The sequence below is a fragment of the Clupea harengus genome, chromosome 21 (genome assembly GCF_900700415.2).
Source record: "Clupea harengus chromosome 21, Ch_v2.0.2, whole genome shotgun sequence".
NCBI classification, from domain to species: Eukaryota; Metazoa; Chordata; class Actinopteri; order Clupeiformes; family Clupeidae; genus Clupea; species Clupea harengus.
This window is the reverse complement of record NC_045172.1, coordinates 25,844,739-25,845,500: the sequence shown is the minus strand read 5'-3', so window position 1 is coordinate 25,845,500 and position 762 is coordinate 25,844,739.

Genomic DNA, 762 nt, shown 5'->3' with positions numbered 1-762 from the left:
GGTCACAGGAGACTGCATCACTGTGACATCACTGTGAGAGTATGACATGCCATCACTGTGAGAGTATGACTGCATCACTGTGAGAGTATGACATCACTGTGAGAGTATGACTGCATCACTGAGAGAGTATGACTGACATGTAAATAGCCTCTCATAGTACAGTACAGCGACCGCAGACCAGTAAGGCGGTAACGTGACCAGTTGACACCGCAGACCAGTAAGGTTGTAACGTGACCAGTTCACACTGCAGACCAGTAAGGCGGTAACGTGACCAGTTCACACTGCAGACCAGTAAGGCTGTAACATGACCAGTTCACACTGTGAAATTGAAGCCCATGTAACCCAATCTACAGCTAACCTTAGTTAAAGTAACACTATGCAACAATTTGACACTTTTTGAGGTATGGTTTTATAGGCAACCAGCTTTGGTACCATCCTCAAATTCATTTTGATAGCATATGTTCATGTGAAGGACAGATAAACACCTGTGTCTTCCCCACTAGCCATCCAGGATATGCATTATGCAGTTCTGTGTAACGGGCTGGTACACCCTGCAAAAATGGAAGAAAAGCTTTCACACGCATGACATTGCCTGCTATACTGCCAAAAGACACCAATTAGTGTGTTGGCAAGCTTCTATCAGTGTCAGCTGGGCTGTTGGTGGTGTTTGCAAGGTTTCTGAACGCCTTTTAGGTAGTTAGCTTACTAGTTTTGGAACAGAACTCCATATTGCTGCTTTAAGGTTAGTTTGGTTTATTCTAC